This window comes from Chrysemys picta, chromosome 3, assembly GCF_011386835.1.
Source record: "Chrysemys picta bellii isolate R12L10 chromosome 3, ASM1138683v2, whole genome shotgun sequence".
NCBI lineage: Eukaryota > Metazoa > Chordata > Testudines > Emydidae > Chrysemys > Chrysemys picta.
In genome coordinates this window covers 12,424,597-12,452,152 of record NC_088793.1, presented here as the reverse complement: position 1 = coordinate 12,452,152, position 27,556 = coordinate 12,424,597, and the positions used below count along the sequence as shown (strand labels likewise).

General features: G+C 43.7%; 1 long non-coding RNA gene across 1 annotated transcript; it reads left to right on the top strand.

The window, feature by feature from the left end:
• On the top strand, window positions 1-26,396 carry LOC112060049 (uncharacterized). The gene is made up of 3 exons (XR_002889353.3): window positions 1-132; window positions 21,281-21,399; window positions 26,197-26,396. It is a non-coding gene; the product is annotated as an uncharacterized LOC112060049 (long non-coding RNA).
• Window positions 26,397-27,556: the final 1,160 nt, after the last annotated feature.

The following is a 27,556-nucleotide window of genomic DNA, read 5'->3' as shown; positions in this document are numbered from 1 at the left end:
GAGACTCTCTGTCTCCTGTCTATCTCGCAGTCTCTTCTCTCCAGCAACGTTGAGTTCCCAGCCAAACTTCAGCCATGAAGATTCTTTACCTGCTCTTTGCTGTCTTTTTCCTGGTGCTGCAAAGCGCTCCAGGTAAGATCTTAATGAAATGAGTGGGGGATTATAAAAGGAGCTGAAAAAAAACATGAAATCACATAAAATCATCATCGATAAAGTTAGCAGGTGACCAAAATTAAGGGACAGGGCACTCATAGGTAGGGATTTGGACCACTTGATAAACTGGGAACAAGTTAACAATCATACAGCTAAATCTAAATGTATGGATCTAGGAACAAAGAAGGTTGGCCACAGTTATAGGATGAGGGTCTCCACTTTGGGAAGCAGTGACTCTGAAAAAAGTTTTGGGGATTGTGGATGGATAATCAGCTGAAAATTGCTAAAAGGGTTAATATATATCAAGTCAATAAAGGTATTTTGTGATCTAATGATTGGAAGTTGAAGCTAAACAAATTCAGACTGGAAATCAGATGTAAATTGTTAACAGTGAACGTAATTAACCATTGGAACATTTTACCAATGTATTCTCCATCACTGACAGTTTTTAAATCAAGAAGGATTGTTGTTGTTTTTCCCCTAAAAGATATACTCTAAGAAATATTCTGAGGAAGTCCCTTCTGACTAGATGATAACAAAAGTACTTCAGTACCAGGCAAATTGGTTGAAACGATAGTAAAGAACAGAATTATCAAACACATAGATGAACACGATGAGCAGAGGAAGAGTCAACATGTTTTTTGCAAAGGGAAATCATGCCTCACTTAGCTACTAGAATTTTTGGAGGGGGCGAACAAACATGTGGACAAGGGTGATCCAGGGGATATAGTGTAATTAGACTTTCAGAAAGCCTTTGACAAGGTCCCTCACCAAAGGCTCTGAAGCAAAATAAGCATTCATGGGCACATTAGAAATGTAGATAGATTCCACCTCCCCCACCCTTCCCTTAATGAGGAGCCCATAATCTCTCCCTCCCCCAGATTACAGAACTTCTTACCTCCCACATTGAACTGGGCACATTGGCATTAAGAGGAAATAGAGGTGGAGGTAAGAGGGAGGTGGGAAGTGGGAAATTCTCAAGTCCTGTCTGATGAGGCAGGGAGGGTGTGATACTTGGGGAGGTGGGAGTCAGGGGCTCATCTCATCCATGAGTGGAGGACTCAGGTGGGTTTTGAGGTCATGGGTGTGTCAGCTGGAAATCAGGTAACCAAGGACTTCTCTTCACTGCTGAACAGGGTGATGAGATAGCAAGTATGAAAAGTTGGGATTGGGTTGGAGGTAATAGTTGCCTATATACAAAAAAGCCCCAAATATAGGGACTCTCGCTATAAAATAGGAGAGTCTATGCAACTAATCGTCTCCTGAGAGCTTTTCCCCTGGTTCGTCACTAGATGAATATCAGGAATATCACCTTGTAGTGGGGAGGGATAGCTCAGTGGTTTGAGCATTGGTGTGCTTAAACCTAGGTTTGTGAGTTCAATCCTTTAGGGGGCCATTTAGGGATCTGGGGCAAAAATCTGTCTGGGGATTGGTCCTGCTTTGAGCAAGGGGTTGGACTAGATGATCTCCTGAGGTCTCTCTTTAACATTTGTGATAAACTGCTTAATGGATAAATTATCTTATATTTATTCATTGAGTTAATTACCAGTGAGGGTTAGGTAAACAGAAGGTTACATCAAAAGCCTATTGTTCACCCAGGACTGTATGGTCAAGTGGCTGCTAGAAAACTCAATAAAAGACCTTTGGGTCCTGATCCTGTCATCTCAGATCTGCTTAAGCTTCATCAGGGGAAATTTGAGTCATAAGATTGAGATTCCAGTCCTAAAATGGAACATCCTGATTATGATTTTGGACATTGGACTATAATCTATGGACTAAATTCTAAATAAACTCTTTGCAACTACAAAGCTCACCAGCTCTGCTATGAATCTGAATTTCAAGATTTTACTCATGTCTGTATGTATACTGATCTTTTAACCAATACTCTCTCTCGCTCTCTTTTGTTTTATAATCACTTTTAGTTTAGTTAAGAAGAATTGGCTGTAGCTTGTATATGGGTAAGAACTGGAATATTTATTCACCTGGGAGGTAATGTATCCAATCCTTTGGGATTGGTAGAACTTTTTATATGATGAATAAGATTTTCAGTAATCCTCATCATATTTGACTTGGGTGTCTGGGTGGAGGCCTGAGGCTGGGTTACTTTAAGGGAACTGTGTTGTTGGCTTCTGGGTAACCAGGAAGGTAATAAAGAAGCTGTTTTATGCTGGTTTGGTAAATCTAAGTATTGGAATTTCCACCAGCTTTGGGGATTGTCTGCCCCATTCTTTGCAGTTCAGCCTAATTGAGTGACTTCAGTTGGCTCCCCTGGGACTCTGGTCACATCATCCTTGAGTGCTCCTTTAGCATCTCGATTGGCCAATGGCCCCATTGGTTATTTGCTTTCGATGTACTTTAAAAAAAATTGCTATTACCTTTTAAGTCTTTGGCTAGCTGTCCTTCAAATTCTTTTTTGGACTTCCTAGTTATATTTTTACACTTCATTTGCCAGAGTTTATGATCCTTTCTATTGTCCTCACTAGGATTTAACTTCCACTTTTTAAAGGATGCTTTTTTGCCTTTCACTGCTTCTTTTACTTTTAGCCATGGTGGCACTTTTTTGGTTCTGTTACTATGGTTTTTTAATTTGGGGTATACATTTAAGTTGAGCCTCTATTATGGTGTCTTTAAAAAGTTTCCACGCAGCTTGCAGAGATTTCACTGTTGGCGCTGTACCTTTTAATTTCTGTTTAACTAACTTCCTCATTTTTGTGTAGTTCCCCTTTCTGAAATTAAATGCTAATGTGATGGACTGCTGGTGTTTTCCCTGCCAGCCGATGTTAAATTTACTTATATTATGGTCACTATTATCAAACAGTTCCGCTATATTCACCTCTTGGACCAGATCCTGTGCTCCACTTAGGACTAAATCAAGAATTGCCTCTCCACTTGTGGGTTCCAGGACTAGCTGTTCCAAGATGCAGTCATTTAAGGTGTCAAGAAACTTTATCTCTGCATCCCGTCCTGAGGTGATATTTAGCCAATGAATATGGGGATAGTTGAAATCCCCCATTGTTATTGAGTTTTTTATTTTAATAGTCTAATCTCCCTGAGCATTTCACAGTCACTATCACCATCCTGGTCAGGTGGTCAGTAATATATCCCTACTGCTATATTCTTATTATTCGAGCATAGAATTGCTATCCATAGAGATTCTGTGGTACAGTTTGGTTCATTTAAGCTTTTTACTTCATTTAATTCTACGCTTTCTTTCACATATAGTGTCACTCGCCTACCAGCAGGACCTTGGTAATAAAAACTACCTCAAACTGCACACCCTGGTTACAGAAACCCCATTATAGCTTTCAAATTTCGATATAGTTCCTTAAACTTTTATTGACAACCTTTATACCTCCCTTTTCCTATTAAAACATTTATGCATTATCCTGCCTTATCAAGTAAGAGCTGGATCTACTGTATCTCTATTATGGATTTCTTGTTATAAAGTACATAATCTGGAAGAAAAAAGATAAAGGAGGAAGCCATTTCCCATTTTAACAAGAGTGTGTGGTCAGCTTAGCTAGCAACTGTTGCTGTTTCTTAGTCTAAGCCTACCATGAAAATCAGAAGCAGCCTCTGTAATTTGACATGTTTTAAAGGTTTAGGCCTAAATTATGCCAAGGATTCTGGCCTATTCATGGATGCGTATGACATTATTAATAGTATTTCATTCCATATTTTCTTTTAAATAAATGACATCTCACAAGTCCCTCTCTTATGTAATTTACACTTTGAATATACCTGGTAAATACCTACAGCCTGGTTCAAAGTCCATTGCAGTCAATGGACAATGTCCTTTTGAGTGGACTAAATTCTCTGGAGAAATTCAAACACATTACATTTATCGTATGCTGCTCAGCCACAAGTATATCATTCTATTAAAAAAAGAAAGAAAGTCAGGTGTGCCTGGCAAGGTTAGTTCTCTCCAAACCCACATGGGAAAAGATCTCAGGAGAACATTGTATCTGCATAGACACACCAATTTTGCCTGGGTAATCATCAAACAGCCTTGCTTTGCCAAAGTGATCAGTTTTGGCCATGAAACCCTTCTGCCACATGGCGTAGGCAGCAAAAAAGGCCAGGTTCAATATCTAGGAGGTCCTCCTACCAATATGAAACAGTACTGGACCAAGCCCCCACCCGACAATCTAGGAAAAATAACCACCCCTGGGTGCCTCAAAGAGGCACTACTTCCCCAATTACAACCGCTAAGTCTATCTATAACCAAAAAAATACCCCCACAATCTTTTATTACAAAAGAAAACACAGCCAGTAATTTATGAAAACATTGCAACAAGGATTTGAAAGTATGCAACCAATAAGTAAAACAGACATCCCACATTATCTTAATCAGTGTCCCTTTTCTCAATTTCCCACCATGTGGTATGAAAGTCCATGGAAGGAATGTCTACTGAACATGCCACTCCCCTTTTCCCTCCACTGCACCACACTCACCATTTGTTGTCACAGAGCAGCAATGGACCAAAGTCCAGGCATGTTTTTGGGTGGGTTTGTCTCCTGCTCCTGAGGGGAGATGGTGGGTGAGTGATGTCTCCACCTCTGCTCATCTCTGTCTCTGTCTCTGCAGTTACCATCACTCCCTTCTTTCTCCACAACTTGCATTCTGAGGTTCCACCATTTAGCCCAATTCTCAGTGTTTTCACTGGGTAGTGGAAAACCTCCCTACAGCTGTCTCTTCCACATTGTCTTTTCACCAAAATGCTCTCTCCATATCACATCTAAGATCCAGTCCCCTTAGATGAGCTTATCAGCAAGTTCAGGTCTAGTGATCACTGAGGAAGAATCAGGACTCTCAAACGAGGCTACTCAGCTCTCTCTTTAAACACTGGGGGGGAGTTAAATAGCCTCTTAACTCCTTAAAATGACCCAGATTCCCCAGGATGAAAAACCTCTCTCTAATCCTCTCTTGGATTTGACTCACTGCACTACTTAGCAAGTGATGTTCAAGTTAGAGCAACCTCCTCAATTAGGGCTTCTTCCCTATCCTTGTACAATAAGGATAAAAACATTTCATTACTCTTGCACTCAAAAAGAATTTTTTATTAAAGCTAATGTTAAAATTACATAATACACAGGTTAAGGAAAGAATGTCTGTCCATCTGGGTATAGTGCTTAAATTGTCCCAAAGTACAAAGGTTGGTTTAAAAGTCATACAATACATATAGTACATAATCAGCAATAACCCAAATTTAGATTAATAAAAGTAATGATACAGTTTAGTTATTAGCATACTCAAGTGAATTTTAACCCAAAACAGCCAAAATTGATCAGTTTGGAAACATACGCCTGTCTGCTGATCCCCTAGGCAGAGTGGTTGCATTTATCCAAATACAGTCTGCTCCTGATATCTTTTCCACCAGTTTGTCACTAGGTGTCAGGGCAGAGATTGTTCAGACCCAGCTGGTCTGGGTGAAAACTTACATTGGTGTACAATGCAGGGGTAATGAAATGTTGTTATCCTTAGTGAATAATAAAAGGGCAGCAGCACTGTTTTTAGCATGCCCTAGTTGAAGGGGTCACCCTAAAAGCAACCTCACCCACTAAGCAGGGGGTAGCGATACCAATGTTGAGTCAAAGTCAGATGGTCTTAGGAACAGCTGTTTTTGTGTGGTAGTATGGATGTTCTAGATATGAATTGATCCTTTTCTCCTCAGTGTTTAAAGAGGGAGCTGATCAGATTCAGTTCAGAGTCCTTATTTCTGCTTAGTGATTATTACAGATGAAATTGCTGATGAGCAGATCTAGAAATTGAGCCTTAGCTATACTAAAGTGATAGTGTTGTAGTGAGAGACATGGCAGAGGTTACAGTAGCAGTGAGGGTCCCTCAGTGAGATAACTAACAGCTGAAATCACAAAGAACTGAGGGAAGTCGTGGACCCTTAGAACGTAGCAGTAAACAGTGGTTGAGATAACAGTGGCAGTGAGTAGCAAGCAGCAGCAGAGACAGAAGCCAACCACAAAGACATTATTTGACCCCTCCCTCCCTTTAGGGGGAACCCAGGTGAACTCATCCCTGAATTCTAGGACTCCTCTGACTTTGGATAACTTCACTGTGAGTGCGGGTGCAGTGGAAGGAAAGTTAAATGGCATGTTAGGGGAATATTCATCCGTCAGACTTTCACACTGCCAGGGGGGAAACTGAGGCAAAGGATACTACCCAGCAAACTGTAGGTCGGGTGTTTATTTATTATTTGCATACTTCTGAATATTTGTTGTCGTGTTTTCCCAAATAAATGCTGTGTTCCCTCTCCTTTTAATAAAAGAGTTCTTTTGTTATACATCGACTCGTCTCTTGAGGTATAAAGTATGCACCAGAGATAGCCAGAACGCTTTTGTAGTCATCTTTGTGACTGTCTTCAGGAAAGTCAAAAGATGTAAGCATATGCTTTGCCTGGTTCCCCACAGCATAAATTAAAGAACATACCTATATAACTTTAGTTTCCTTATGGCATTTTGTAGCCATTTGAAATCTTGCAAAATACTGTTTCCAGTCTGTCCATTGTGAAGGTTTATCAAAGCTGAAGTTCTCTGCGGGCATGTTTATGAGATACTGCAACGTTTGTTGCTTTTTTCTTTCCTGTCCGGCCCCTTTGTTGTTTTGTTCCTTCTGTTTCTGTTCTCCTCCGGCACCACTAATTTACTTCTGATACCGTGCCCTGTAGTTCTTGTAAACAGTAGGTTGCAGGGCTGCTACTAGCAGGTCAGGCTTCTGTACCAGATATGGACTGGCCACAGAGCTTCCTTCTCAGAGAGATACAAGCCAGATGTGTTCACTGTAAGATCCTTTAATAGTCTGCCAGGTATGGTGGAGGTTAGCTTAAATAAGGTGATACACAGCACCACCTAGAGGCTGAATGGAATAATACAGTTTAGGATGCCAAGTCTCACTAATGGGGGGGAAAAAAACAGTAAATGGGAAATGCTCCTTATGCTAAAATAGCAATTATTATTTACCCTGATTTGCTGAAGTATAATGAAGGTTCATTATTTATACAGAATTCATCCAAGCTCACAGCTCTCTATTGCAATGTCACTGGGGTAGGGTGACCAGATGAGGGGAAGAAAATATCGGGACACATGGGGGGGGGGGTTCTACATTGTTTACATTGTCTACATTGTTTAGAATAGAGAAAGCAACAAGGAAGATTCAAAGGAAAATCCCCAGGACATTGTGCAGGCTGTGTTTCACCTCAGAATCAGTCTGCAGCAACTCTGAGAACAAAATGGCTGCTCTCGGTAGATAGGCAGTGTGTTGTTGATAAATTGTATATTCGATTGCTTGACCACACTTTGGTTTGTTATGAAATATACTTGAGTCCAAATAACCAATGTCAGTCAGGTGTATTAATAAGGTACAGAAAAAAGGTTCTTTACGAACCAGTCTCTGAAGAGTCGTCCCATGCAATCATGTTACATTCACCTTATGCAGGTGTGCTCCACCAAAGTTAAGCCTCTAAAGCCACCCTACTTTACCTGTAAAAGGTAACATATACGTCATTGGAAAGTAGATTCAACCAATTAGCTTTTGTTTCTTTTGCTTTGGTACCATGGTGTACCCCTTAGCTTTGTTCTGAGCCAACCATGCATTCCAGGTCACGATGCACCTTTATCTTTGTTTTGGGTACATGCATTCCAGGTACTAAGGTGCATGAAGACACCTCCTAGGTCTTTACCACAATAAATAGGTTTGTGAGGGCAACACCCTTTCTGTTACTATAAGGAAACAATTATATGTCCTGATACTAACTGTTTTCCAATCTACTTAAGCCAAAGCTTACCTTAGGTAATGGAAGGTCTTGGGATGCTTAGAATAAGTGAACGAACGTACAGACAGATTTATGCTCTGTAACTGCTAGATTTTAATGTGTTCTTAATGTTTAATAGATATGTATGTTAGCTAGTGTATCTTAGATAACAGTGTTTAGAACTTTAAATTGTAGAACACAAAAAAGAAAAGTCTAAGAGTTTTGAGCTTAATTACACCTCAGAGGTGTGTGTATGTGTGCGTGCAAGGTCATCCATCCTCCACTGCATCTTGAACATCATGCTAGCTGTCACCTGTGTCCTCCCCAGCCTGGCCTGGTGCAGCTACTCCTCCACCCTAGGGTCCCCTTCAGATGGACACCCAGAGATATTTGCTTTGGATGGTGGGGGACAGATCCAACGGGGGGGGGGGGCAGATGGAGCCCCACACTGCGAGTCCCAGCCTATGGTGCTCAATCCCTAATGTGGGGTTGGGAAAGGTAGCTGGTTCCTCGGTGTGGGGGACCCCAGTGGGGGGCTTTACAGGGGAGCCTGTTGATGGAGGAGAATGCTGCTGTAAGGAGTTCATACCAAAGGGACGACACACTGACGTTCTGCCTAGGGTGGCCGACTGTCTTGAGCAACCTTTGTATGTGATATAAATTCAGCTCACTCCTGGGCTGTGGCCACTGTTCAGATGTTAATGACAGCACAGCTCACATCTAGTTTAAAATATTCTAACCTACCTACCTAAAGGGTGAAGAGATGGACATTCGAGCCACATTCTCACAAGGATCAGCCTTTCTGGCATCCCTATGTAACCCTTCTGCCCGTCAAAGTTGGCAGCAACAAGGGCCGGGTTCAGTATCTAGGGGTTCCATTTCAATAACACAATGCAAAACCGGCTCAAGCCCCCACCCAGTGACCTGGGACAATTACATGCCACCCCCCCGGGCACCTCTAGGAGGCAATACTTCCCCTCTCGCAAGCACAGAGTCTGAGTGTAGTAAAAGCCTTTTAATAAAGGAGGGAAACAATGTGGCATTATGTGGAGAAACACCACAAACAGGATTCATAACAAAAACCAGGAGCAAAAGACCCACCCCCAAATAAGTTTGGCAGTGTCCTTTTCCCCTTAGGGTCTTAAGTCCAGCAACCCAACAGTCACCCCACCTACAGTTTCTATCCTTGGTCAGTGCAGCCCCAGAGTTCAGAAGTTCATCTGCAGAGTTTACGTCCCAGCCTGAGTGGAAGGGTGGAGACGTATGGGGGTACCTTACATGTCCCATTGCTCGGGTCAACAGGCAACTGCCACTCCTCTCCAGGGGGTTCTGCTGTAGTCTTCACCACCACTCATGCCTCTCCACCAGCCATCCTGCTAGCTGCTCACCAATATACCATCAGCACCCACCTCTTAACACAGCTCTAATTGATTCCAGCTGTTAGTAGGGAGCCTGAGTGCTGGCACACTCAGAACCACTAGCCCAAGTATTGTTTAAAGTAATGCCTTGACTTTGATTTCAGCTTTACAGCATGTAACAAGACTCCTAACAGAGTCAAAATTAGCTCAGCTATTATACTGTGGGAAAATAAAAGGTCAAAGTGGTATTTCAGACCTTCAGAAACAGCCTACACATACTCATCACCAGCATATCTCTCTATTCATTGGACTTTGGAACCCATGTCTCTTGCCTAGCAAGAGCTACTTAGCTGAGGGCGAGTCCTTCCATCATAAAATGCCAAATACAGTTCTACTGTCCTTGATTCATATACCCAGGATAACAACACTTTATTACTCCTACCCCAATAACAAAGAGACTGGGGGTCCCACGGCAGCCAAGTGACCATTTGGGCAAGCAGTCCCATCATGCTAGGCAGGGTGGGTGTGCCCATGCAAACGAGATCAGCCCCAGAAATCCTTTTCCACAGCTCACCACCAGATGTCAGGGTGGAACTTATTCTGACTCTGCTTACATCTATAACTGGAAATTGGCCATAAAGAAACTATTCCTGAGAGCTGAATCTTCACAAGAACATCTTCACAGAGTCACAGACCATCGGGTGTGTGACCGGAAGTGCCTTGTTCAAACCTTTCTCTTTTTAAAAGTTGTAGCCATCCAACACTGTGTTGAGCCAGTTCAGTCCTGCTCAGCCAATCAGCATTTATGATGCTGCCTGGTACACATCTACCCCTATATAACGCTGTCCTTGGGAGCCAAAAAATCTTACCATGTTATAGGTGAAACTGCGTTATATCAAACTTGCTTTGATCTGCCGGAGTGCGCAGCCCCACCCCCGGAGTACTGCTTTACCGCGTTATATCCAAATTCGTGTTATATTGGGTCGCGTTTTATTGGGGTAGAGGTGTATATCACTGTTAGGAGGCAGAACGGATCAAAACAGCAGCCATGAAGGGAAGTTGGTGATGCAGGCAGCTACCTGCTTTCCATCCCTAAAAGGCATGGGGAGGTGACAGACACTTATGCTCACATCTGTGATGCTCAGCTCTGCAGCAAGCGAGCCAACATACCTGTCTGTTTAACCTCACTCTGTTCTCTTCTAAGGGGTGGCCGTTGAATTCGTACTGAATCACGGCCATTTCTGACGTATTCAAGCTGCCGTGAAATGGTGCACGGGAAGACAGTTGGGCTGACTTGGCTAAGTCTGAGTGAAGGGGAAATGCCCATCATGCTACAATCACAACTCTTATTTACGCTGCTCTGTGAATGAAAATTCGACTCTTTCTCTTTCTGCGGGATTCACCCAGGGTGCCAGAGACACCTTGTAATGTACACATTTGGGAGGTAATTGTTACCATAATGCCTGTCAACCCTCCTCCCTCCCCCATCCCCCATCACACTATACTGATTGGATGCTGCAGTTGAAGGAGCTATTGCTGTGCAAAACAAAAGTCGGTTTAGGATTCCCGATGGGAGACATTACAGTGTGAGCAGAAATATTTATTATTCTCCTTTTTTATCCCAGCTGTTGTTTCATTAACTGGTCATGGTCAATGGTGATTATTACGCCACTCTGGGGTCCTTTAGAGTCAAATCCTATTTTCACCTGTTATTATTATGGTTTGTGCTTAGAGGTGATTCCCTGTTACTGCTGCGTGTTCCTGTTTCCTGAATTCCACACCCAACCCTATTCCCGGTTCCCGCTCCATCCCAACCTGCTCCTAGCTCCTGCCTCACCCCTGCCTTCATTCCTAGTTCCCACCATGCTCCCACTGCATGCTGATCCTTGCCTCACCTCCGGTTCCTGCCCTTATGCCTCTATTCCAACTATTGGTTACTACTTCTAGCTCTGATTTCTGACTGACTCTGGCTTGATCCTTGGCTCAGGCATTTGATCCCAGCTCGAACCCTCAGCTTTCACCCCTGGCTCTGGTAATCAGTAGTTGTTTCTGGTTATGACCCTCCACTTCATTCCCTAAGTTGGATGCCTGACTTCTCTGACCTCTATGCCAGACCACCTATGTCCCAGGACCTAACAGCTTGCTCAGACCACTTCCCTTCGGAAGGGCCCTGCCGAATGGAACCAGCAGGGCTCACCTTTCCTTCCCAAAGGGAACTGGAAAACCCGAGTAGGGAGCCTGCCTCCAGGTGGTCTTCCAGGCAGCGCAGGTCCATCTTACCAAGTTGACTGCAGAGAATCAGGTGCTATGCCTGCAGGCTCTTCAACTCCACACACAGCATGTTGGCCCCCGGATCCCACCTGCTGCAGTGCCCCTGGAGCAGGGACTTGTGACTTGATAGCAGTCAGCTCTGTGTTCTTGGGGAACCAGAGTGTAGTATCCAGCCTGCCTCATGAAAGACACCTCCCCCCACCCCACCCCCAGCCTCTGCTTAAACCAAAACCCATCAGAGGAAAAGACTTACAGAGAGCAATGAAGGGCGGATGGGAGAGACACCTAGACCCCTCCTGACAAGTGTGACAAGATTAAGACATCTCCATTAGCATACAGAATGAAGAACAGAGACAACTCCCCTAGCCTCATCTGCATGAAAGATGGGACAGGGAGACATCTCAATTTGCATACAGAATAGAGAACAGAAAACCGCACTGAACTCTGGGACCAGGAAAAGCAGGGAAGCACTGCATCATGGGAATCTCTGCTCCAGATGCTAATGAACCTACACCTGCCCACACCCAGCTCAGCAGTTATCAGACCAATTCTAGTAGTGAATCCTTGATTGATATCCAAAATACTGAAGCAGCCTAGTTGCATTGTGAGCTCCCTGGAAGGAAACACCACCTATAGCCAAGAGTGATCAGCTCCTATTGTCTAGCCTAAAGAAAACCCTTAAGTCATCGGTTTACCTATAAACAAATCTAGTGTTCTCTCTTGAACCATTGTATTTTCGCTACAAAAATCCCTACTCACCCTCCAGTAAGTGTTCTGATGCTTAGATCCAAACTATGCATAAGTTCCACTAGGACTCCATCTTCTCCTGATTGATCATGCTGGGGGCTCTGCCTGTCTCCAGCACTCAGGACCCTGAGCTACCACCATCATCTGGGAACCCTGACCCGTTCAAGCCTCATGGAGTGGGTGAGATCACTCTTTCTCTCTCTCTCTGTTTTCCTTTCTACCTTAGGTATTAACCTTTAATAATGTATGTTATGTTGGTTAAGCCAATAGTTATCACTGTTATTCAATAAATAACTTGTATGGTTAAGTTGGTTGCTTCTCTCTCTCTTGCTGAATTTTACTCTTCTGTGTTTTTAGCTTCCCCCATTTACTTTACAGCAACGCTTCTTTTACCTAAGCTAAAGATCCCTGCAGCGCCGAAAATACTGTGGGGTTTGCTCATCAAGTAGGTTACTACCAGTAAAATTGTGATGTGCGGGTGGGGACAGGGACGTGCTGAATCTGGGACGCATAAGGGTACCAGCTTGAAAGTGCTGCTTGACCCAGTCCACGGAGCCCAGGGGCATATAAGGGGGGGCAGCTTGAAAGTGCTGCTTCATCCAGGCCAGTGAGTCCAGAGACATATAAGGAGTCAGCTTAAAAGTGCTGATTGACCTGGTCCGCTCAGACTTGCTCTGTTAATGTATGTGTGGGTGTGTTCATCCGGCTCTGGGGCTGGAGGAACCCAGCCCTAGGGAACCTAGGTCCTGCAGGATAGCTCCACTGGGAGAGGACTTGCAGAAGGGAGAAGTAGAGCGCCATATGAAAACACACGTGACACAAGCAGTACATGATAGAATTACAGAAACCCCCTCTCCCCCCAGGAGAGTAACCCGAATAAATGAGCATACCCCAAAGTAACGGGCAAATCTGGGAACAGACTCCATTACCAGAACGTTTCAGTGGGCGCCACGAGACATTCCGCTGGTTTACAAATCAGTGTTGCCTCCAGTTCCTACTGCAGCTGCAAGTGCACTCTTTATTGAGCTGACTGAACGATCTGAGAATCAGTGGTGTGAGCGGCATGAAGAAAGAAGGGGTGGTTCCAGTTGCCTGGCCTGTGCCTACCGCACCCTGTTCGCACATGACAAGCACAGACAGATAGATTCTGCCTACCAGCAACTTACTCCCAAAGAAAAAGACAGTCAGTGACATCCCAATCTATGCTTCATTTGCAGCCACTTGGGCCATTCCATCTCCACCTGCCTGGCCTGAAGCCTGGCCCTAGAGATTCCAGAGAACAAGTTGACACAAGTCTTGGTCCAAGCTGGGCATGAAAGCCAGGCATAACCCCGAGCCCCAAACCCTAATCCTGACCAGGACATGCCCCAGATCCTGCCAGGTCATGCCACAGCTACAAGTACCCAGTAGGCCAAGGATCCTGAGCCAGGCTGAGCCAGCCTCAGTAACTCCCTCATTCTGGCACCACAGATAACTTTATGGACGAGAGCAGCCCAGATCCTACTGGTCCCCTTCCAGTTCAAGTCCGTCTCCGACCAGGTCTGGAGTCACTGAAACACTCCCCTTGGAGACTACAATCCAGGGGCACTTAGGGATACTGCAATTTAATGGGATACACTTCCCACATTTTCTCCTGATTCTGGGCATCTCCTGGCTAACTCATCATGACCCCCTCAGTGACTGGCAGGAGTCATGTGTCTGTTTTCCCTCAAAGTTCTAATTTCATGACTGAACAATGAGACCATCCTTCAATCCCAAGCTTTACAGAAAAGGAAAGCAGAGTGATCCTGGCAATTGCTACCTGAGAAGCAAATTCTATCCCCGTAGATCAAATTGTAAAAGGGAGGGGGGGATGACACTTCTAGAGAGTGGATAAAGGAACTATGAGCCAGCGCACCACTTGGGTTTGGAAAGCACAATCCTTGCCAGACACACCTGACCGGTTATAACCTTAGGGGCTCAGCAGCATGCAATAGATGTAATGTGTTTCAATTCCAAGGCATTTACTGCAGCATCGCATGAAAGTCTCCCCTGAAAGGGGCAAATTCTGCCTCCCTCACTCACTCAAGTTTTCCTGTTGACACTGTGATGCTGGCAAACCAGACGCCAGCTCATGCCAAGGTCCCTGTGTCTCAACTGAACACTAACAAATACATACCTAGAACCAGTTTGGCTCACCTGTGTTAGTATTGTTAAAATATGCATTAGGATTATAGAGGTGTGACTGCTTTTAAATTGCTGCATATATTAATCTCACTTATAACATCTGTATACCATATTGTAAGGTAACATTTAAGCATTTGCACTGTAAACCTCTGGAACTGTGTATATCACCAGAAAGGAGAGAAATATTAATGTATGTAAAATTCTGGCTACCTACAGAAGCTGTTAGGTGCTTCCCCACCAGGAAGGCCCATTGAAACCAAACCAGCTGTTGTGGAATATCAAAGAACAAAGACTTTGATAATTGCTTTCTCTCCTCCCACACTTCCCTATGAAGAGGAGACATGCAAATAGACTCATCCCTTCAGCTTGAGGGAAGGGAATAAAAATTCCTAGCAAGAAGAAATGGTATCTCTATGCTGCTTGGGTTCTGTAAGGGCAAGATTTCTAGGTACATGCAAGGGATCTCCAGCTGCTGGATTAGCCCGAAGGGATATACAGAATTTACTTACAAAAACTTCTATTACCATTTGACTGTGTACCTTTGTGTGTTGCGTACCTGCTTTAACCTTATAAATAATTCTTTTATTTCTTTTTCTTAGTTAATAAATCTTTAGCTAGTTTATTACAGGATTATCTACAATTATTGTCTTTCATGTGAGATCTAAGGTGCAATTGACCTGGGGTAAGTCACAGGTCCTTTGGGACAGAGAGTAACCTGAACATTGTTGTGATTTTTGGTGTAAGGGACCATCTACCACAAAGGCAAGCTTGCCTAGTTGGCAAGATAGATCGAAGTATACCCAAGGGGACTGTCTGTGACTCCATGGTTAGGCTGTTATAGTGCTTGAGGAGTTTATACTTAACACTCGGTTGGTGAAATCTAAGAATAGGACTCACACCCAAATTGGGATTTATGCCATACTGATTAACAGTCTACCCTGAGGTTGGTATTCATGGTCTTGAGCCACTCCAGATAGCCTGACACACACCACCATGTGGAGATCTGGTTTAGCTCTGATGACTATGGCTGGCTTTGGGAGAACTGGAGTATGTGACTGTCACATTTAGAGATGGGCTAACTGCTCCTAATGGTATAAGGAACACACCCGTGCACAAAAATAAGAGAGGCCTCCTGCCTTCTGTTCCCTACCCCTGCTCCTCACCAAAATCTCACCAGGGCCCTTTTCAGAGCCTCCCTGAGGTTGGAACCAACCTTGGCTGAAGTTTGGGAAGTTGTTTTAGTTACTCACTGACTCCCCACTCACATCTCCAGCCCATCAGGGAGGTGGTCGGGGTCTAAACATTCTCCCTGTCCCTTCCCAACCTCTTGTCCCATAGTCCCCACCCAACAGAGCCCCCTTTGCCAACAGGCCATGCTTCCCCCTCACCTTGTGCTCTGATCTTGAGGTCAGGCCAGCTGCCCCCTTTCATCACCTCCTCTCCCTCAGGAGGTAGTGAACAACCATCATGGGGCACATTTAAAGCTAGATATTCAATAGCTGCTAATGGCCCGAAGATCAGGGCGGGGCCGGACCTGTGTGAAATGAGACCCCCAGATACTCATGCATGGGCTAGCCAGACATGGAAACAGAGGACTGCTGGAAATGCTGCCCACATGGAGGAAGATCTAGCAGTGACTGAGTGCTTAGGCCTCCCAACCCTGACAGCTGGAGAGCCTCAAATATAAACAGAGGGACCATAAGGCCTGGCTGCCAAAACTCCCAGGGAGCCAGTACCAGGGTCTGCCTTGTGGGGCTTTTCCCCCACTCACAGATGTCACCGAGCTCAATGAACTCTCACTGAGATTCAGTTTTTTTATTATTAATAACAACTATTTTATTCAAATGTCTTTGAACTAGTTAAGAGAAAAACTTTCCTTGTTAAAGATTCAAGAACCCCACCCTTCAGTTCTGGTTTGAGGAACCCAGAAGACATTTCTGTGGGGTTTCCAAAGAACCTTCTAGCAAAAGAGGGAAGACCAGACTTGGTTTTCCTGATACTTCTAAGGTAAATAACAAGGAGAAAAAAACAAAGCAGATTAAAACAAAACAAAACAAAACTTTATAAAACATAAATCCCTTCTGGTCTCTTGATACCTTATAAAAAGGCAGAAAAGAGCAGAGGCCCAGTGCTATTTTCCCCTTTCAAATTAATCTGCAATAACCTGGGTTCAATACTGACAGTGCATTAGAGTATTAGAAAATAGCTGATCTGCTCAATCAATCACTTTATGTTGTTGTAAAAAAGATTAGCCACATCCTGCTACTAAAGGATGAAGGCACCTGTTCCTGAGAAGCTATTGGTAACTTCAGTCTGTGAGGGGGGTCTGGACAGACCTCTAAGATAGTGGGAGGAGGAATAGGCCACCAACTGCCCTCGGAAAGTCAGCAGAGCGATGGGCCATCTCCTCAAGATGCTCCAGGGGAGGGTAGGAGGTGGTCGGGTCTTCCCTCAAGAGCAGAGCACAAAGCAAGGAGGAAACATAGGGGTGTTGGGAGAGAGGGTTCCACCATCAGAAACCTATGGGAGATGAGGTTTTATGGGATACAAGGAGAATATTTAGACTGCCTGTTTCCCTTAGGAATAGACCTATGGGTAAGTAAGATGGATGGCTGCCAGTGGGTAAGTGAATCTTCCTTAAACTTCAGCCAAGGTTCACTCCCACTTGCAGTTGGCTCCGAAAAGAGGTCAAGGTGGGGTTTGTTGGCAGCAGAAGGGGAAGAGGAGGCATTCTTTATTTTTTTATGAAGGGAGGTGTTTCTTTTATCTCAATCATCCCCACCTGTGAAACCCACATATTCCAGCCTTTCCCAAAGCCAGGTGTGGTCATCAGTGTAACAGCCATGTGCCAATTAAGGGAAGATCTTTGAGTTCCAGTCAGCAGCTGGATGGGACCAGATGGATCATTGTTATCTGTGGGGAAACAGCGGTGTATTGAAAACTGTATTAAAATTGTAGAGCTATCACTTTAAATGTTCAGGGTTTTGTTTTGGTCCTGCTTTCAAGCTAGAGGGCTCTATAGGGAGCATGTGTTCTGGGCTTAGTAGAGTCAGCCAGCCATCTTTGAGAAATCTGGGATGAGTTGTGTCTCTCTGTTATAGGGAGCAGCTTGCTTTGTCCCTCTGTTTTTGCATTTTTATGTATTCTTGTTCTGAATTCTAAGATAAAGGACTGTTACCTTCTTGCAATTCAATTATGTCTTTTGGCAATATAAAAAGAAATACATGCACAATCTAAAACAACAGCAACATCCATATAATACATTAAAATGTCATTCAGAATATTATAAAATCTCTCTTATTCAGCACTACACTAAACGAGCAAAAATTGCCACTGATGTCATTATGACGAGGACTTTGAAAAAAATAAAAACATTACCATTTGAGATAGTGACAAAATAGTTTTGTGTACGAGAGGTAAAATCTAGTGTGCACTTTGGAATTCTACAGTCCAAAAGATAACGAGGTAGATCTTCCAGTGCTCCAGATTTCCATGGGCAACAACAAAGTTGTGAAGAAATTTTCCATAGCTTTTCTTTAAATCTATAAAAGCAACATACAGTGTGTACCCTTAACCACAATATCTTTATAAATCATATAGGACAAAATAAAGCCATTATTAATTGTGGTTCTACCAGCCATCTTCCTGCAAGAGTATTGCTGTTTTTATCTAACGTCTCTGTGCGTATGGCAAGACCATGACAGGGAAAGAAGAGGAGTGAGGTGGCCAGCCAGGGGGACGTGCCCTCTCCTTGTGTCTGCTCTGGGCAGTGCTCCTTGTCCTTTCTTTGTGGAGAAAGTGGCAGGTGAGAAGACTAACACCTTCCAACAGCAGAGAGACAGTTGAAACAGAGGGCACTGACTGGGGGATGAGAGGGGCAGCTCACTGCCCTGTCAGAGCTCCTCATTGCCCTGTTTTTGTCCTCATCTGCATGGATTGTCATTCTTGGTCCCCTTCCTTCATCTTTTTGTATCTGGTGCCTGCAAATGAGTGGAAATGGGGCGGGGGGAGAGGAAGGTGATGACTGGAGGGAGATTCCCAAGGGGGTTCTGAAGCTTTTGTGGGGATTGTATTTTGTAAGGTTCTGGGCCCTAGTTAGAATGAATCACTCAGGGAACGTTGAGGTGTCAAACGCCTCTATAGACCCCTTAGAAGCTTTCTTACATTTTCCTGGCTGCAGTTTAAGCCCAATCACTTCTTGTTTTCTCCTTCCTGAGAGAATGAGACAAATCTTGAGAGGGGATTAGCACCTGCAAATGCCATTGGCCTCCACATGTTTGATGCATTAACATTTTATGTCTCTACTTTAGATGGTTATTGTTAAGGCTGATGCTTGTTATGGAGGGAAAACAAAGGGGAAATTCATTGTTTTCTCCCATCACTAACTGAAAAATTCCTCAGTTTAGATTTACTGAAAGAAACCAAACCTATGCATTCCTGGCAAACAGTATTTGCAATGTTATTCACTTTATTTCTCATTTTTAAAAGGATTTTGACCTCTTTGTAATGGGTTTTGATGCATGAAATTAGGAAAATTCCCTAAATACATGTAAATATTTATAAATATTGTACAAAATAAATCCACAAACACACATACTCCCTACTGCCAATGGCTTCCCAGATAGAGCTGTGTTCTGGAATTCCTCTCTGCAGTAGGTCCCTCATTTAAATTCAATGGGAGTCTTTCCATTGGCTTCAAGGCTCTTTCAACCAGGAAATACATGTTTTCCAGGTATAACTTGTGTATTGTAACTTCCTGAAGGCAGGGACTTGTCTTTTGCATTTCCCAGAAATCCCCCTTGAACTTTTATGGTGCTGTACAAATAATAATCATTATAACAAAGAGATTGCAGCATACATGTTATTAATGTGATTTACATCAAAATGAGATTTCAACAGATCACAATTCCCAGCACCCTATAAATAGAGAGACTCTCTGTCTCCTGTCTAGCTTTGTGTCTCTTCTCTCTCCTGACACTGAGCTCCCAGCCAAACTTCAACTATGAAGATTCTCTACCTTCTCTTTGCTGTCCTCTTCTTGGTGCTGCAAAGCACTCCAGGTAAGTTCTTAATGAAATTAAAGGTGATTATAAAAGTTAATTATTCAGGGCTTTAATGTCCCTTTTGTTAAGTAATATCTCCTGCCCCTACAAGAGTCTAGGCTGTTTGGGAATAGAACCCGGATTGTTAATATGGCAGACCTACATCTCAATGTTTTAGCTACACTGTGTCACAGAAATAATTTTCCATATCTGTGCTTGGCTTCATTACTAGAAATGCTATTGTGCAGGGCTGGAACAGTTCCTGCAGAAATGACAATGTATCTGTATTATTATTCTTTATTATTGAATTAGCACCTAGAAGCCCCACTCCCACAATGGGACTCCATTGTGTCAGTTTCTGTTCTACAGTACAACAGAGATACACTCCCTGCATCAAAGAATTTACAATTCAAATATAAGATGAGTGAGAAAACAGAGACAGATAGGTGGAGCACAAGGAAGCAATGAGACAATACTGTTTAGGTCTTGGGTTGATATCTGTGCAGAGTGGATACATTAATCAAAGCACAACTAATCTACTTTAAAATATTCTAATCTAAATATTCTAAAGGGTAAGGAGGTGAATATTTCCATTCTCAAAAGGATTGGCACGTCTGGCATGTCCAAACCTGGCAATTGGTCAAGAAGAATCTATTCCCAAGGGCTGCCTGCACAGGGTCTCACAGACAGTTAGGACTGAAAAAGACTTGTTCATACTCTTCTGTTTCTAAACGTTGCAGCAACCTAGCCCATTGCTGATACTGCATGATACTTCACTGTTAGGAGTAAGAAAGAGTCAAAACCACTGCAGCGGCCATTAAGGGAAGTTAACGATGAAGATAGCTACCTGCTTTTCTATCCCTTAAAGGTGTGGGGCTGTGAAGGACACCCATGCTCAGTGCTAGGGTTCTGCAGTGTGCAGCCAGGGAGCCCGAGCATCTGCTTAATTCTCTCATTCTGTTCTCTTCTGAGGGGCAGCCATTGTATGTGCACATATTACAGCCATTAAAGATAAAGTACAACAGTGTATATGAAGATAATTGGGCTGACATGCAGGGCCGGCTCCAGGCACCAGCCGAGCAAGCTCGTGCTTGGGGCGGCAGATTCCAAGGGGCGGCATTCCATCTAATCCTTTTTTGTTTTGTTTTGTTTTGTTTTGCGCTTCACCGCTTTGGTCTCCCCTGCAGGTTTTTTCTTTTTGGTTTGCTGCTCCCGCCACCCTGTAGGGGGTGGAGGAGGGGAGCGCCCTGCAGCAAGCCCAGCAGGGCAGCCCGCGTCCTTCCCTCCCAGCCGACCGGAGCTGCGCGGAGCCCTCCCAGCAGGCGGCGCAGCGGGAGGGGCCGTGTGGCAAGCACCCCGCTTAAGGAAGCCCTGGCCGCCCCCCTTCTCTCTCTCCCGCCCCCGCTAGTTGGGGTGCGCACTCCGCTGCCCGGGGTCTGCAGGGCCGGGAGTCCCCCTGCACCCACGCTCCCGCCACCCCGCAGGTATTTTTTTTGTTTTTGTTTTTTCTCTCCTTTGCCGCTCCGGCCGGCTGGCCAGTTTGTTCCCCCCCTTGCTGCTCCGGCCAGGGGCAGGTTTGTTTTCCTCCTCCCCTCCCCCCACCTCTTTGCTGCCCCGGCTGGCCGGGTGTTTTTTGCTTGGGGTGGCAAAAAAGCCAGAGCTGGCCCTGCTGACATGGCTGGGTCTCAATGAAAGGGAAATTCCCGTCTTGCTGCAGTCACAGCTCTTGTTTACCCTGCTGTGTGAATGAAAATCAAGATCCTTTCTCTTTGTGCAGGATTCACCCAGAATTGTTCCAGGCGATGTATACAAAATGGGGGTCGATGCTACTATAGGTGTCCCTTCGGAACTTATTCCATTGGACGCTGCTGTGGTCGGTTATTTTGCTGTAGGAGGGTAAGTGCAGGATTCCAGAAGGGTAAAATGTCTCTGTGATTATAAATAGTTGTTTCTCTTCTTTATATGTCCAAACTGTTGTTTAATTCCCTTGGAGGCTTTGCACATACTGCACAGCACAGCGGCAGGGGGGCAAAGGAGGCCTCTGTGCTGCCCTGATTCTGGACTGTCTGGGGGCAAGATTGGCCCTAGCATATGGTTAGCCACGCATATACTAGAACAACTTGATTGACTTGTACTTACAGCTGCCTTACCCAGGCTGCCTATGGTCAGTTCCCAGCTTGGAGCATCCATAGTGCTTGGATGCTGACACCTGATAACACCCAACATTATCTCCAGCACCACAGGTGTGTGTGGAGGCTGGGAGGGGTTGCCACATACATGACCACTGAATCTATGACAAACCAATTAGAAAATTAGTGTCTTGTTGGCTTCTAATCAAGGCTTATACTTTTAAATGTTTCAGGATTTTTATATGTCACTTTCCTAGTGTCTGATGGAAGGATCCTATTTTCAATTACTAGCTGAGGACAAAAACAATGAGGAATCCTTGTGGCACCTTAGAGACTAACAAATTTACTTAGGCATAAGCTTTCGTGGGCTAAAACCCACTTCATCAGATGCATGGAGTGGAAAATACAGTAGAGAGGTATAAATACACAGCATGTGAAAAGATGGGAGTTGCCTTACCAAGTGTGTGTGGTGTGGGGGGGTCATAGAATCATAGAATCATAGAATATCAGAGTTGGAAGGGACCTCAAGAGGTCATCTAGTCCAACCCCCTGCTCAAAGCAGGACCAATTCCCAGCTAAATCATCACAGCCAGGGCTTTGTCAAGCCGGGCCTTAAAAACCTCCAAGGAAGGAGACTCCACCACTTCCCTAGGTAACGCATTCCAGTGTTTCAACACCCTCCTAGTGAAATAGTTTTTCCTGATATCCAACCTGGACCTTCCCCACTGCAACTTGAGACCATTGCTCCTTGTTCTGTCATCTGCCACCACTGAGAACAGCCGAGCTCCATCCTCTTTGGAACCCCCCTTCAGGTAGTTGAAGGCTGCTATCAAATCCCCCCTCATTCTTCTCTTCTGGAGACTAAACAATCCCAGTTCCCTCAGCCTCTCCTCATAAGTCATGTGCTCCAGACCCCTAATCATTTTTGTTGCCCTCCGCTGGACTCTTTCCAATTTTTCCACATCCTTCTTGTAGTGTGGGGCCCACAACTGGACACAGTATTCCAGATGAGGCCTCACCAATGTCGAATAAAGGGGAATGATCACATTCCTCGATCTGCTGGCAATGCCCCTACTTATACAGCCCAAAATGCCATTAGCCTTCTTAGCAACAAGAGCACACTGTTGACTCATATCCAGCTTCTCGTCCACTGTGACCCCTAGGTCCTTTTCTGCATGGGTCAGTGCTAACGAGCCAATTCAATTAAGGTGGAAGTGGGCTATTCTCAACAGTTGACAAGAAGGGGTGGAAATCACTTTTGTAGTGCTAAGGAGGCCAATGAAATCAAGGTGGCCCATTTTAAACAGTTACCAAGGTGTGAGTATCAGCAGGGGGAAATTAATTTTTTGTAGTGACCCATCCACTCCCAGTCTTTATTCAGGCCTAATTTGATGGTGTCCAGTTCGCAAACGAATTCCAGTTCTGCAGTTTCTCGTTGGAGTCTGAGGACAGATTCAGTCATAGCATTTTCTTGGTAGCACTCAAAATAAGGACAGCCCCCAGTCTGTTTCCATAATAATTCCATCTTCTTGCATATTTGTCCATTTCTGGAAAAGTCTCCTCTTTAAGGGAAACATCCATACTCACTCCAGGACCAATGGGATTATATTGCTTGAAGCGTTTGAGCAAAATTCATTCAGCCACAGCTACTGTTTAATATGTTTTACACAAGTTCAGTTCCCCCCTGGGAAATGGCCTCTGTCAAAACCAGGGATTCTTTGATTTGTAGTCAAGCAATCATAACAACTGTTGACGTCTAACAAAGCATTCTGGATATGAAAGGCTTGTTGTCCTCAGTCTGAGGGGAGCTGGTAGGACCTACTGTGAGTCTCTCTGGAAAGAAGAACATGTAAAAGCATGAGGGCAGATCAACCCAAGGGGAAATGGCTTAAAAATGAAGCTTGCAAAAGTAGCCTATAATGTATGTAATGGACTTACACTTCTGTAAGGCATGTGACTTGGTACCACATGACATTTTGATTAAAAAAAATGCATTGATATAACATTAACATGGCACATATTAAGTACATTACAATTTGGCTAACTGATAGATTTCAATATGTAATTATAAATAGGGAATCATCATTGAGCAAGTGTGTTTTTAATGGGGTCCTGCAGGGGTTGGTTCTTGGCCCTATGTTATTTAACATTTTTATCAATGATGCGGAAGAAAACATAAAATCATCACTTGTAAAGTTGGCAGATGACACAAAAATTGGGGGAGTGGTAAATAATGAAGAGGTCACTACTAAAGACAGATCTGGATCGCTTGGTAAGCTTGATGCAAGCACACAATATGCGTTTTAATACAGCTAAATATAAATGTATACATCTAGGAACAAAGAATGTAGGTCATACTTGCAGGATGGGGGACTCTATCCTGGGAAGCAGTGACTCTGAAAAAGATTTGAGGGAAGTGGTGGATAATCAGCTGAACATGAACTACCAGTGCCACTGCTGTGGCCAAAAGGGATAATGTGAGCTGGGGATACATAAGCAGGGAAATATCACATAGGAATAGAGAGATTATTTTACCTCTGTTTGTGCCACAGGTGTGGCTTCTGCTGGAATACTGTGTCCAGTTCTGGTGCCCACAATTCAAGAAGGATGTTTATAATTGGAGAGGGTTCAGAGAAGAGCCATGAGAATGATTAAAAGATTAAAAACCATGCCTTATACTGATAGATTCGAGGCACTCAATCTAGTGATCTTAACAAAGAGACGGTTAAGGGATGACTTGCGACAGTGTATAAATGTGACACTTTGGGGGATTATCCAAGGTGCCTAAGGTCAATCACCACCACCTGTTTACAGAGTGAAAGCGCCTTATGTGTGTCCCCCAGGGGAACTCCTGCCCAACGACCGGCAGTTTGCAACACACGTGAACTGCTCTGGGCTCTGCAAGCCCTGCCCTTTCCCAATGCAGGCTAGCAATTTACATACCGCACTTTGTTCTACTCGAGTGCCCATTCCCCAGGCTTCTAGACACCTGCAATGTACACCAATCTGCTGCAGTGCACCCCAGTTCACCACCCCCTTTGCACCAGGCATTTAGATGTGTTTATAGGAAAACCAAATTGAAGTTAATCTAACAGAGGTTGAGATATAGATTCAAATACAAGGAAGTATAAAGGTTTGGAAACATAAAGTTACAGCTAAAAGGAAAACATAAAGCACAATCTATAGCCTGTAGTTATTAACAAGGTACTTTCCTGTTTAATAATGTATTTCTCACCCAATGGTTAGTCCTTACAGCTCTTGACCAGTTCAGAAAGCTGGGATCCACCTTTGATGAGAGGAGGATGTAACAGAACTCTCAGCTTCCACAAAGGGGGGTATGTGTGTAACACATACTACCCAGTGGGTGAGAGATGCATGTCATCAGAAGCGCTCACTCTTCAATGCAATTCAATAAGTAACAGTCCACTTTGAGGAATGATGCTACTTTCAGTCCTTAAGGTAGCTCAGTACATACTCTGAGCCTTTGCATTTCTCCTTTTAGAATTCCAGGGCCATTACAAACCTTGGTGACTTGAATGTTAACATTGCTCAGAATTTATTTTGAATGGTTTGAACATGAAGGCTCCTACAATAAAATGAACTTGGCCACACTGCAAATCTGCAGCAGTTCCTGTCCCTGTTCTTCTTTTTACCTGCTGCATGTACCATAAACTATACAGGCTGCCCAGCATGGTGAAATTAATGTTATAACATAGGCAGGTCCCAGAGAAGCAGTAGGGAGAGTCACTGTAACACCAGAGAGGCAGCTTGAAGGCAGGGGAAATGAAGCTGGACTCTCCATGCTAGCAACTGTGGTGCTGCTCTTTCAGCTGGTTCACCGAGCATACTCAGAGAACCCTGCAACCAGGAGGCATGGCTGCAAGTATGAAACTGCCACGAGAATATGATCAGGCTTTAGGCTTACTTGAACTGGGAGGCAGACTTCGAATTTCCAGGCATTCTTTAAGAATAACTTATTGAGCATGTAATTACGTGTTTGTTAGTTTAGTTTTAGATATGGCAAAAGTGTGATTGATAAAAAAATTGTACCTGGATGTGTCATATTGTTGTACGCTCTATGTATTTGAGGTTTTATTCTTCTCTATGTAATAGAATTAGTCAAAAATTTTAATATTCACAATTTTGATTAAATCCCTCAATGTAATTTCAAATTTCAAGATTTTTTTATTCATTTTGATGAACATTTCAATGAAAACTTTGCGTCATATTTCCTGCAGTTCTAATATTTAATTTCTAGCGGGGGAGGTTCTTCCTTGTTTTTATGTCCACTCTTTCTTTCTTTCTTTCTAGCTGGAGTAAAGAGAGGGAAGAGCCACATTCAGAAGTCTGGTATATTTAACTGATACACCAGATAAGCAGCCAGATCACATGTTTAGATATATATGACTATCTTCACTATAACTCTGTAGCAGAATGTATGAATTCCCAGCTTTGGAGTTAAACTGAAATTCCTGCTCTATCTTTCATTTGAAATGTAATGTTATTTTATCCCTGTTTTAACGGATATAAAGATAGAGTCTGAGAGTTTCTTTCCTTTTCGCAGTTCCAAAAGTGGTGATGTCGGCAGAGATTGCCAATGCAGGATCTCTGGGAATCTGGCAGATGACACCTTGCTTCTAAAATCCTTGGATCCTTTTCATCTGGGTGGTAAAGAATCTCACAAGTTGGAAAAAAATCCATTAGGAAGCCTTGTGTCACTCACAATAACTTGTTATTCTCCTTTTAATAAAAGTAATTGGTTGCGGTGGCATATTGCTGAAACATGATTGTGAGTGTTTTGATTGTGAGCGGCAATTTTGCTATTTCTTTTCCATAAAGATCCCTTTCTTCTTTCTTTTTAAAATTATAAATAAATAAAATAAAAGGCCACTATAGTGTGTTAAACCCACACCCACAGGGATGTTCCTAGACAGAGGGCATACATATTTATATGCCTCAGTGAGCTCACATCGGCAAATCTTTAGCTGTTCCTTACATCTTTTACAAATCCATTTGGTTTGTGTTGTTGTGAGAGGAGTTGGTTTCAGTCACAGCTTGGCTGCACGGTGTGTAACGCCCACTTTGGTGCTCCATGGCACCTCAGCCCTCTCTCTGCTCCCCTGTTCTCTCAAAGCTCCCCACCACCCGGACCCCTTGTCTTGCACCTGCAGTTCCAGACATGGCCATGTGCAGCAGGCTCCCTTGCAGGAATCAGAATGGCAGCACAAATCCCCGAAACTTTGCATGCTTCTTGTGGGATCTCAGGGAGGCTGAGACATCCCCAAAACAAGTCCTTACCAAGAACAGAAGAAATTAGGCCAAGCTACTTTAAGCTCTGAGGTCTGATTCTACTCCTTGTTCCATTTACCACCGAGTTATACTGATGCAGTACTGGCATAAGAGAGATAAGTGGGCCCATGACAGGTGTTTGTCTAACAGTTCTTCAAAACCTCCAATGATTCCACAAGCTCCTTAGGTAATTTGTTCCAGTGCTTAACCACCCTGAGAGTTAGGAAGTGTTTTTCTTCAATCTAATGTAAATCTCCCTGGCTACAATTTAAACCCATTACCTCAGTGGTTAAGGAGAACAATTTGTCACCCTCCTCTTTATAACAACCATTTACATATATTCCTGAAGTGTGGTGCCCAGAACTGGACACAGTGCCCCAGTTAAGGCCTTATCAGTCCTGAATAGAGTGGTGGAATTACTTCTCGAGTCTTGCTTACAACACTCCTGCAAATACATCCCAGAATGATGTTCACCTTTTTACAGCAGTATTACATTTTTCATTCATATTTTCTTTGTGATTCACTATCCCCCAATCCTTTTCTGCAGTCATTTCCCATTTTCTATGTGTTCAATTGATTATTTCTTCCTAAATTTAGTACTTTGCAGCTGTCCTTATTGAATGTAATCCTATTTA